Source organism: Protobothrops mucrosquamatus, unplaced genomic scaffold (genome assembly GCF_001527695.2).
Source record: "Protobothrops mucrosquamatus isolate PMUCROS unplaced genomic scaffold, P.Mucros_1.0 scaffold_257, whole genome shotgun sequence".
NCBI classification, from domain to species: Eukaryota; Metazoa; Chordata; class Lepidosauria; order Squamata; family Viperidae; genus Protobothrops; species Protobothrops mucrosquamatus.
Genome location: NW_015386333.1, coordinates 3,199,063 through 3,210,740, shown reverse-complemented (window position 1 = coordinate 3,210,740; position 11,678 = coordinate 3,199,063). Strand labels below are relative to the sequence as shown.

Sequence of the window (11,678 nt, the reverse complement as noted above, 5' to 3'; positions counted from 1 at the left end):
AACCATGGCCAAAGTCGGCAAGCTTTCAGAGTTCAATGTAACCCACCCCGAATGATGGAGTTCGTACATCTCAAGAGTAGAAAACTACTTCAGAGCAAACCAGGTCAGAGAAGATAACTTAAAAGCTGCAACTTTGTTGTGCGTGTGTGGCCAAGCCACCTTTGATATAGCGGAGAACTTAGTCGCGCCTGCTTCATTGGAGTCAGTCACCTTCTCTGACTTGAAATGAAGACTCAAGGAGCACTTCGAACCAGGTCTGTCCATTATCGCATACAGACATACATTCAAGATGAGAGACCAGCAGCCAGGTGAAACCATTGCTGAATTCGTGGCCACCCTACGCCAAGCGTCCCAGCTCTGCGAGTTTCCCGACCTAGAGGACAGGCTCCGGGACCGACTAGTGTGTGGCCTGAGAATCAGAGACTTACAGCAAAGGCTGTTCGCTAAAGAGACCCTGACATTCCAGGATGCACTGAAAGAAATGATGGCAGAAGAGGCCACAGGTGGAGCCGTCAAGGCTTTACATCCCTCAAAGAATTTCCCCAGCCATACGGCTGTGCTTCATGAAGAATCAGAGAGAACAGAAGACCCAGACGTTGACATTGAGATCAACTGGGTGCAGAAAATCCCAGAAAGAAGGCAGTGGCCGCTTGACAAGGCAGTTCCCTTTCCTAGCTGTCTTGGCTGTGGTGGACAACACCAGCACTCAGAATGCCAGTTCCGCACAGCAAACAAGGCCACATAGCTACCATCTATAAAGGTCGCCAGAGGGAATCGCCACACGAAGAATTCCCCAGGAGAGGTAATGGGGCCCCAGGGCAGAATAGAGTAGGGTTTTGCTCTGGAAGAAAGAGCATCCTCGGAACTGGAGCCCGTCACCCCCTAAAAGAAAAGCTTAGATTAAAAGTCAAGCTGAAAGGAGTTCCATGCACCATGGAACTGGACACTGGATCAGCTGTGTCTATAATCTCTTATAAGACTTTTAATTTCATCTGCAAAAATGGCGGAAAACGAGTCAGACTCAAGCCGTCAGACTTAGTTTTGACAGATTTTCAAAACTCCCGTGTAGCGGTTAAAGGAGAAGCTATGATAAAAGTGACTTTCAAAGAGTTTGAGGGTTCCCTCAGTGTCATGGTGGTGGAAGGCCAGCGAACAAGTCTGATCGGCCTAGACTGGTTTGATGCCCTGGGCATCCATGTAACTGGCATTAACAGAACCCAAACAATGGATTTGGCAGCTGTCTGCCAGGAGCTTGCAGACGTATTCAGTCCCACCTTAGGGAAGTACAAAGGAGCACCAATCCCTCTGCACCTTGATCCAACCGTAGCCCTAATCAGAGTAAAGCCTGGTAGAGTGCCTTTTGCCCTCAAGCCCAAGATTGATGCAGAGCTAGATAAGCTCATTCAACAGGGAGTCTTGCAACCCATAGTTACACCGGTCAAGCCTAACAGAGAGGTGTGCATCTGCGCTGAGTATAAGTGCACTATTAATAAGGCACTGCAGCAGCATGCGTATCCGGTACTGTAGTTAGCCACATTCTGGCATCCTTACAAGGAGGTCGCTTATTTGCAAAGCTGGACCTGGCACAGGCTTATCAGCAACTGCCTGTGGATGATGCCTCTGCTGAGACTCAAACAATAGTTACCCATAGAGGGGCATTCAAGGTTCGTTGCCTGCAGTTTGGGTTCAGTGCAGCACCTGGGCTCTTTCAGAGTGTGATGGAATGCATGTTAAAAAACATTTCAGGGGTGTGCCCTTACTTCGATGATGTTTTAATAGCTGGGGAATCAGTGGAGATACTTGCAGCACATTTAAGGGCTGTGCTTCAGCGCTTCTGCAAGGCGGGGCTGAAGCTAAAAAGGGAAAAATGTCAAATTGGAATCAACTCCACAGAATTCTTAGGTTTCCGGATCGATGCTGCTGGAATACACCCAGCTGATTCAAAGCTCAAAGCTATTTTACAGGCTCCCAGACCAAAGTCAAAGGGAGAATTGCAGGCATTCCTTGGACTACTTAACTTTTATCATGCCTTTCTACCTCACAAGGCTGCATTAGCAGAGCTTCTACACAGGCTGTTAGATAAAAGTGCACGATGGCAATGGACTAGCGCCCATAAAAACAGTTTCAAAGCAGTCAAATCACTGCTGTTGTCAGACTCTGTGTTAATGCATTTTAATGAAAAGCTGCCTATCAGCATTGCATGTGATGTATCTCCGAACGGAATAGGGGCTGTGCTGAGCCATTTAAGCTCCCATAGCTTATTATTCAAGGACACTGTCACCGGTGGAATGCAACTATGCACAAATAGATAAAGAGGCACTGGCCATCATGGCCGGCATCAAAAAATTTCATGATTTCCTTTATGGTCGCTCATTTACAGTCTTCACCAACCATAAGCCACTACTTGGTCTGTTCACGACAGACAAACAAACTCCTCAGATCCTATCTCCAAGGATGCTGAGATGGTCCATATTTCTTGCTGCTTATAGTTACAGTCTAATTCACAAAACGGGCAGGGAAATGGGCCATGCTGACGTGCTCAGCAGACTGCCCCTGCCAAATTCAAAGCCAGACCCTGCAACTGCTGCACGCATCTTCTCAATTCAGGACTTGCCAGAATCTCTCCTTCACGCAGGGGATGTGGCTGCTGAGACAGCCTCCGACAAAACTCTCAGCAGAGTTTTGAACTGGGTGCTGAGGGGGTGGCCATGAACCAGTCCTAGAACAGAGTTTCAGAGCTTTATTAGAAGATAGGATGAGCTGTCTGCACACAAGGGATGTATTCTATGGGGGAGTAGGGTTGTAGTCCCACACACGCTCAGGGAAAGAGTCTTAGAATCTCTGCACAAGAGACATCCTGGAATAGTCAGGATGAAGGCACTCGCAAGAAGCTACCTGTGGGGCCCAGGGTTGGATAAAGATATTGAGGCTCAAGTTAAAGGATGCCAGGTTTGCCAACAGTCTAGACCTGAAATGCCTCAAGCCCCAGTACATCGCTGGGAAACTACACAAACTCCCTGGTCTAGGATTCACATAGATTATGCAGGACCCTTCCAAGGACAGGTGTTCCTCATCATAGCGGACAGTCACTCAAAGTACCTTGAGGTAGCAACTGTCCCTTCTATGACTATTGCCAGGACCATCCAGGAACTGCGCAGAATCTTCTCCACACATGGCTTACCCGATGAAATCATATCAGATAATGGGGCACAATTTACTGCTGCAGAATTTCAGTCATTTCTAATATGATTAGATACACCACTTCTGCCCCGTTTCACCCGGTCTCTAGCGGCCAAGCTGAAAGGATGGTCAGGATGACCAAAGAAGCACTCAAAAAACTAACCAGGGGCGATTGGCATCACAGGTTGGCAGACTTTTTGCTCTGCCAACACACTACTTCATGCACATCAATGGGTCGTAGCCCAGCAGAGCTGAGATGGGGACGTCGGCTGACCACGAAGCTGGACTGTCTCCATTCAGACAGAATTACAACAGAGACAGCACAGCCCAAGCCACCGAGGAATTTGTGAGTCAGCAACCGAGTTTGGGCAAGGAACTACGGTCAAGGGGCACTGTGGGTGGTAGCTGTGGTTTGTAAGGTGTCAGGACCACTCTCTTACGAAGTGGTCCTGGAAGATGGGCACATTTTGCGCCGCCACATCGATCAGCTGCATCAGCGGCAGGCTAATCTAACTCTTGCCATCAACCAAGAGGAGAGCTGAGGATTGCCTGACAGCGGCAGTGCATCTCAATCTCCGGAGTCCGGTGGGACTCAAAGAGACATGCCGGACGACTCAGCCGTGGGTGAGTTGCTTCTGACTGAAGGAACAATGCCCGCAGACCAGAGCATGCTGGAGGACTTATCTCCCAGCCTTTCAGGAACTGCTACGCTCACCGACGGGTGTACAGGTCTACCCGAACAGACCAACCGAAAGGAGACCAGTCTCCTTTGGACAGGCAGTTTAAAGCAACTTAATGCATTTAACTCCTGTGTGTAAGTTTTTATGAGGCTGTTAGCCGCCCTGAGTCCCATGAGGAGAAGGGCGGGGTATAAATTAAATTATAAAAATAAAAATAAAAATAAATAAAGTATTCAATTTGCCCTCCAAGCCAACCTGACTCAGGTTATTTCTTGGAGATATTAAATATTTAGGATCTATGAGTTAAAGAAAATATATAGATTGCAATAATCTGCTTAGATTTAATAGCTGTTCTCCAAGTTATGTCAGATACAGTTAACGATATGCTCTATTTTTAAGAACTAAATGTAATTCATCTTATGTGTGTGATTTTGTGGCAAAATGAGACCAGTTACAGAGGGATTTAACCAAGTAGATGGTTTTCTTTATCTGTTATATAACAAGCAAGAGATAGAGCTGAAAGACAATAGTGAGAAATATTATTATAGAAAGAATCTAGACACATTCAGGAAAGACATAGTGACAGAGTAGTATTCAGTTTACCATTTAATTGCATATCTAAAGGATTCATCGATACTATTTTCAAGTACTGGGTTTTGATCCAGGATATCCCTAGAAGCCTCTCATCCTAGGCTTTTTTTTATGGTTGGTTGAGGTCAAGGAGTGTATTAATTTTATTGAATTCCTTAAGTGCATTTATATATAATTATATATATATAATAACACATTAACAAAGAGCAAAGTAAAACCACCAGAAAATTAAAAAGAAAATTTGGGGAACATTTGTGGAATATCAGACATAAAAATACAGAGGACTCTTTAGCTAAAAAATGGTTACAATATCAACCTATCACATTTTTAAGCACACATTTTAATCTTTATAGCTAAGGGCTTGAATACTCTTACTCCTACAGAGGTTAGCACATGGGTATTTTCTCTTTTTCATATGATTAAATGGCTGAGTTTTGTATTTTTAATATTGTCAACAGTTTGAATGGAACCATATGCTTTGAATATCATATATATTGTGCCTATGTGAATTATCTTTTTATTCTTTTTCTTCTAGTGCAAAAGTTATGGTTAGGGTTTTTTTTAAGCATTAGCACATCTTGGCATAATTTGTGTAATTGGAAAAAATGATATTATTGCCAAACATTTGTATGGAATACACAGCAGCACTTTTTATTTTGTTAAACTCTATTCAATTTTGTGGGCTGTGCTCACATGTATTTTTAATTAGACAATAGACTTTTCCTAAGTTTCTTATTCTTCTGAGTTTGTCATAACTCAAAAATGTTTTTATATATCATTTTTTCCTGCTTTTCATAATGATCAGTTTCCTTTTGCATAACTCTATTGTTTCATACAGGTCAATGTGTTCTTCTGGGTATTTTATTTGTAATTTTACTGATGTATACATATGTTAAAATCTTCTACCATTCATAGTCTTCTTAAGAAGAGGTTTTTCATGAAACATTTGAAACATTACAGTCAACTCTTCTGTGAAGTATAAGGTTATACAAGGGTTTTATTACATTTACTGTTGTAATGCCTTTGTTATTGCTGTTACACAGTCTTCCTAGTGAAATGGTTTATAAATTCATAACTACAAAAATAAAAACATGTATATGGACTTCTTTCATTTGCACAACTTTACAGACATTAACTTGTAAAGCCCTTCATAGCTTGGGTAAAATACCCTTTCCCATTTATCCCTGCTAAGTTCCAGGTAGAAAAGCACACAAATTAATTGGAATTTGCCTGGACTTTTGCTTTGCACTCTAAGCAAGGCTGCCTTTGAAGAGCAGTCGGAGAGAATATAGAAACAATGCATTCTTTTTATGGAAACACCTGAGTTAATTTCTGTTTTCAAATTCAATTAGAAGTGCTGGTTTTAACCTTTAATTTCTCAATGGTTTAGGATTACCTTCCCAAGTACGAAGCTGACCAATCGCTTATATGGGGGTCAATTCACTTCTTTCTCTTGGCTCTACCTGCATTTTGGACAGCTCCTAACAACCTCTCCACATCAAGTGGGGATCTCAATAGTTAATACATTTATGAGAACTAATTTGATGTTGTGGCTAATGGCACCAGGTTTGAAACCTAGAAATGAAGAGTTTAGCCCTGCCTTAGCACAAGCCAATTGGATGACTTTGGTTCAGTCACTTTCAGCACTAGGAAGATAGCAGTGGTTAACTTCTGAAAATCTACATGCATTTGTCTGGGCAGTCCCCACAAGCCAAAGATAATTTAAAGATGCAAAGAGTAAAAAAAAAAAAAAAAGTTTAAATATATAAACAATTGTTCAAAAATAGAAATGAAGGACAGTACAGTTGTAAATAGCTATTAAGATAAAATGGGAAGATTGTATTTGGAGAGCAAAGAAGTATTAAAAAGTACAAGGACAATGAAATAATTATATCAGAAAGTTTACAGTCAGATGTACAAACTCGTGAGTTATATAAAATGTTTTTCTCAGATTGGGTGCAATTTAAAAGGAAAAAACACTGATACTTCTGAGAGAGTATAACTGTTAGATCAGCCTGAAACTTGTTTTAGCCTTCAATTGCCAATAAAAAATTATTGCACACTAATTAACATCTGTACTTTATACAGGCTGATGAAATAAAATTTCTAGGCAAATTCTTTTAATTTGTCTTTGGTGGTCCACAATATGGTGGAATTTGAAATTTCAGAGGACTCACTAACATCATACCTCTTTTCCAAAAGAGATCTATTTAGCCTTATATTTAGCAATTATTTTATCTCTTCAAAATGGTAAATATTTTTCTTCTGCTGAGTTTCAGTCAGTGAACAGTATTCAACTAATTCAAAATACAAAGAGGGAGTATAACAATAAGGGACTCATGGGACAAAATATGCAAAATAAAGGAAATAAGATTACCACCACTATTATTAAATACTAACTTGCTTTCCTCTAGCTTTTGTTTGGAAACCCAGGGTTAGAACCAGACTTAAGACAGCCCCAGGAAAACCAATCACACTTATTATTACTGCCCAAAGTCCCATTCGTTTTAATCATTTTGCTTTAAGTGTGGAATGAATCTTCATTTCTGGGAAGATTGTGTTTGAAGTTGAAGCTGAAATTTAATTCAGCCTTCTTGATCCGTGGACCATCCTGACAAATAGGTCATTGGTTGTTGCTTCCCAGTGGTCTTGGTCTTTTGCTGCTACTGCTGAGTGCAAGTCTGGCTTGTCATAAGGCCTTTTTCCTGATCATATTGTGACTGAGCGGGTCAATCAAGTGCATGGCCTAGACCTGGATGGATGCAGAAGGTTCCTTCCTTTTGAGAGATATGCCCATCTGAATTTTGAATGTAGCCAAGGCAGATGGTGGTGTTCGTAGAGTTATTATCATTCAGGAAGCTTACAGTGATGCTGTCTTTCGGATCCTCTATTTGTGAAGATAGGTTCTAGAAAACAATTAGGACTGCTGCTGATGTACTTCTTCCTTGCTTGAGCTGTTTGATTCTATTACTAGGTTGATAGTAGAGTTTCTTAAACTTATTGTTGTGACTTCAATTTGCATTTCCATGGGATGGACTCTGAAGTGGTTCATGAGTTCATGGCAATCATGAATTTAATCCATATCTTCAAGAGAGCAATGCACATAGATGGCTACACATTGGATTTGGCCTTCACTTTAGGGAAGTTGCAACATGATCTGATATTTGAGGACATTAACATTTCCCATGATCGGGCTGCACTTGATTGTTTTGAGTGGCAGTTCAATTGCTACTTTAATTAATACATGGGAAGGCACATGATTATGGCTTTAGATCAGATTGCTTTTTGTTAGAGATGTCTCTCCTGACTGATTAATGGGAAATAACGTGTGTTAAGTGCAAACAATGCTGAAGACATTCTTGAAAGAGGGAGGGGAGAAATAAAGCTAAAGAGTTTAGTTTAAGCCTTCAAACCAGATTGCATTTTCCTTGATGAAATTTGTATGCAATTTGGTATTTTCCTTAATTCATCACTCTTGTTTGAAGAGCAAGTAGCAGTTGCAACTAAGAGGGACTTAACCCAGAGTCATGTTGTGCACCAGTTACACCCATTCTAAATTGAGAAGTCCTCCTCACCTACTGAAATGCCACCATGAAAATCCCTTAGAAGCTAGAAGGGGCGTTGTCTTACCTGAACGCCTTTTCTCAGCAAAGAGGAATGTAGAATCCACGGATGGGTGTTATTTGTCCTCTAGCCCAATCAGACCAAAACAATCAAAGTAGCCACGCCCCTTCAGGGTCTGACCATGCCCCAGTTTCGAAAAGGGCAAAGCCAGTGATTGTTCTGTACGACGTGATGGCTCCCGAAGAATTGACACTGACCTGACTGCTAACGGAATAGGGAGGGAGTGGATTCTACATTCCTCTTTGCTGAGAAAAGGCGTTCAGGTAAGACAACGCCCCTTCTCCAGCAAATGGAGGAATGTAGACTCCACGGATGGGACATACCAAAGCCCTTATGGTCCCATGGGAGGGATGCAGGCCGGTTAAGTGTCATCACTAAATTGAACCACCTGCTGCAAAACCCGGCGGCCGAACGTGGCCTCAGCAGATGCGAACTTATCAAGCTTGTAGTGGCGAATGAAAGGTGAGGGAGATGACCAGGTCGCTGCCCTACAGATATCAGTTATGGTAGCCTGAGTCTGCCACGCTGCTGATGTGGAAGCGCTATGAGTAGAGTGGGCCGTTAGTCGACCTGGGACTGGTAAGGAATAGGCCCGGTAAGCCTGAGCAATACAGGCCTTGATCCACCTGGCGATCGTAGAAGATGTAACCTTCTGTCCCTTGGAGCCTAGGCAAAAAGACACAAACAACGCCTCCGATTTGCGAAAAGGGGCCGTTCTTTTAAGATAATGGCGCAGTGCTCTGCGCACATCCAAGGAGTGCCACTTGCGCTCGAGGGGACAAGAAGGATTGGGACAGAAATCTGGCAATATAATTTCCTGGGCCCGATGAAATAGTGAATTCACCTTCGGAATGAATAAAGGATCTAATCTCAAAACCACTCTGTCTTGGTGGAAGGTACATAGGTCCTCCCTGACAGAGAGCGCGGCCAGTTCCGAAACACGCCTTGCCGACGTGACTGCCACCAGAAAGGCCACTTTATAAGATAAAAGATGAAGTGGACAAGACCCGAGAGGTTCAAACGGGGCTCTAGTAAGGGCCTGTAGGACACGAGGCAACTCCCAGGAAGGATACCGATGCACCACAGGAGGCCTGGTATTGGTTACGCCCTTGATAAAGGATCGGACCGCTGGGTGATGGGATAGTGGCGTAGAGTTGGTACAGGTGAACACCGTAGAGAGTGCGGCTACCTGTCTACGGATAGTGTTGGGCGCTAAGCCCCTATCCACCCCATCCATGAGATATTCCAAAACTGCCGGAATAGTGACGGAAGAAAGAGATAAACTTTTGTTGGCACACCAGTCACAAAAATTCCTCCAAGTGGCATCATAGATCCGGTTTGTTGCCGGCCGCCTTGAAGCCTGGATCATAGTAATTACTCTTGAAGAGTAAGATCCCTGCATTAGGAACTGGCGTTCAGATGCCATACGGCCAGTTGGAGCCACTGTGGATCCGGATGCCGTACGGCTCCCTGTGTTAGGACTATCCGCTCTGGAGGAATTTTCCACGGAGGAGCTACGGTGAGATTCACGAGATCCGCGAACCATGGTCGCCTCGGCCAGTGTGGGGCCACAAAAATCAGCTCCGCTTGTTCCTGCAACAGCTTCCTGATGACGGCCGGGATCAAGGGAAGAGGAAGGAATGTATATAGGAGGCCCCTCGGCCAAGGACTGCGAAGGGCATCCGCTCCCTCCGAACCCTGAGAAGGATAACGAGATAGAAACCGGGGAAGCTGGGCGTTCGCCGGGGAAGCGAACAGGTCGACATTGGGTCGACCAAACCGGTGAGTGATCTCTCAAAAGAGACGGGGATGCAAGCGCCACTCTGAGTGGTCTACTATAGACCGACTCAAGAAATCCGCCTGGCGGTTGTCCACCCCTGAGATGTGTTCCGCTTTTAGGGACAGAAGATTTCTCTCCGCCCACGCCCCCAGTAATCGTGCCTCCGACATCAGGGCCCGAGATCGTGTTCCGCCCTGTCTGTTGATGTGGGCCTTTGCCGCCACGTTGTCCATCAGGACTAGCACGTGGCGGCCTTCCACCATCTTGTGGAAATGGCGAAGTGCCAAGTGTATGGCTCTTAGCTCCAGCCAATTTATGTTCTGTTTGAGATCCCTTTTGGACCACTGACCTTGTGCTAAATGATGTTGTAGATGCGCCCCCCATCCGAATAGGCTGGCGTCCGTGGTCAAGGTTATGTGAGCTGGTTCCCTGAACATGGATTCTTTGTCCAAAGCCGGGGATAGCCACCAGAGAAGGTAAGAAAGGGTCTGAAGTGGGACCTGCACCCTCTGTGGGAAGCAGGCTTCTCCCCGCCTCTGATAAGGGAGCAGAAACCACTGGAGTTGTCTCGTATGAAGTCTGGCCCAGGGCACTATAGCGATGCAGGAAATTAATTTTCCCAACAGCTGTGAAAGAAGGAGCAGGGTCACCCGCTTTTCCCTGCGCACCTTGGATACCAACTTGCGTATGTTGGTTCAACGCTCTTGGGACAGAAAAACTTGACCCAGGGTGGTATCGATTATTGCGCCCAAGTGCAAAAGCCGGTTGGTTGGGGATAGGTGACTCTTTTGGAAATTGATCAGGAACCCATGATCCTGGAGTATTCTGATTGTTAGCCTGATGTCCAAGCAAGCGTTCAGTGCCGAGGACGATTGAATTAGGATATCGTCCAGGTAATACTGGAGGCGTACCGGAACTAATCTCAGATGTGCGGCAAGGACTGTCAGGATTTTTGTAAAGACTCTGGGGGCTGATGACAGGCCGAATGGCAGGGCCTTGTATTGATAATGGCGATTCGCATACGTGAATCTGAGAAATCGCCTGTGAGCCGGATGCATGGGGACGTGGAGGTAAGCTTCTGACAAGTCTATGGATGTGAGGAAATCCCCCGGTCGAATGCTGCCTAGAATCGAATGGAGGGTTTGCATCTTGAATTTTTGGTACACCAGGAATGAGTTGAGGGTCTTGAGATCGAGTATTGCCCTCCATCCCCCTGAGGTCTTGGGAACCACGAAGAGGATGGAGTAAAACCCGAGACCCCTTTGATCTGGTGGCACCTGTTCTATTGCTTCTATGGTGAGTAAATGCTGAATGGCCTCTCTCATGAGACCTTGTTTCACAGGATTCCGTGATATGGGGCAGGCTATGAAGCGCCGTGGTGGAGGAGCTAGGAATTCCAGAGATAAACCGTCTCTGATGGTGGTGAGAACCCAGCTGTCTGTGGTGGTACTCTCCCATTTGTGGAAGTATAGTGTCAGCCTTCCGCCGATGGGAGGGGTTCGCCCCAAGTCACTTGGTCTTTCGGAAGGGGTGACCTCCCCTGCCACAGAAGGATCGCTTGCCCTGGAATTGTGGCTTTGGCCTGTCCCTGTAGCCGGACCGGTCCAAGGAGCGGTCCGGCCCTGCTTGAAAGGGCCGATACCCACTCCAGGGATTTCGGTCTGAGTTAGACCTAAATGACGGGCGTCGATTGTATGGGGTAAAACGTCTGCCCGTCCGTTTAGAAAGGTGAGAAAGTACCTTCTTTTTCTCCTTGTTTTCAATTAAATAAGGAGATAGTGCCTCTCCAAAGAGGCGACCACTCTGATATGGAGCAGCTGCTA

General features: G+C 44.8%; 1 pseudogene; it reads left to right on the top strand.

Annotated features, from left to right (window-relative positions):
- Positions 1-711: 711 nt before the first annotated feature.
- On the top strand, positions 712-3,722 carry LOC107302367 (annotated as a pseudogene).
- The last annotated feature ends 7,956 nt before the right edge of the window (positions 3,723-11,678 follow it).